The 733-nt window shown below is 29.1% G+C and overlaps 1 non-coding gene across 1 annotated transcript; it reads right to left on the bottom strand.

Moving 5' to 3' along the window:
• Positions 1-373: 373 nt before the first annotated feature.
• On the bottom strand, positions 374-479 carry LOC126007398 (U6 spliceosomal RNA). The gene has a single exon (XR_007494974.1). It is a non-coding gene; the product is annotated as a U6 spliceosomal RNA (small nuclear RNA).
• Positions 480-733: the final 254 nt, after the last annotated feature.

Raw genomic sequence — 733 nt, 5'->3', positions numbered from 1 at the left:
AGATAACACATATACATACTTAGTGAATTTCATATTTCCCAAATTAAAAAACAACTAATATACTATCTAGTTCAGTTATTATGAAACTGAACATGACCAAAAAGACATTCTAAAATGAGGCAAAGTTGATAATTAGACCAAGTTTATGTAAAGACATTTGCTGAGAAAAAAGGCATTTAATGAGGCTAAATTTTTGACAATCTTGCCTTTCTCTCAAATTAAAAATGGAAAGGAAAATTTGAAGAAGTGTTCGGAGATAAAAAGAAAGAGAGAATAGATTTGACTAGACAGAGAAGATATATCCATTGAAGTTTGTGTGATGTAATCTGTGAATAGTTTCTTCTTATATCTCTCTCTTTTTTTTTTTTTTGCTAAAAATATGGAATGCTTCACGAATTTGCATGTCATCCTGTGCAGGGGCCAGGCTAATCTTCTCTGTATCGTTCTAATTTTAGTATATGTGCTGCTGAAGTGAGCATCTTATATCTCTTTTTATAACAATAGTTAAGTATTATTTTAACCTATATCCTAAGCTCCATTCTTAAAATTTAAATTACACCACATGAATAGTCCATACAACCTATTCCTATTCAACAAATAGTGAAAATGTCAAGTCCTTCTCAGATGGTAGATATTTGACTTAATGATAGATTGTTAATGATGAATATAATAGGGTACGAACTTCAAGAAAAAATATTCATGTATGTGTTTCTTTAAAACTATTTTAATTGAT

This window comes from Suncus etruscus, chromosome 4 (assembly GCF_024139225.1).
Source record: "Suncus etruscus isolate mSunEtr1 chromosome 4, mSunEtr1.pri.cur, whole genome shotgun sequence".
Classification (NCBI taxonomy): Eukaryota; Metazoa; Chordata; class Mammalia; order Eulipotyphla; family Soricidae; genus Suncus; species Suncus etruscus.
The sequence above is the reverse complement of the archived record's forward strand: the minus strand, read 5'-3'. Positions and strand labels throughout refer to the sequence as shown.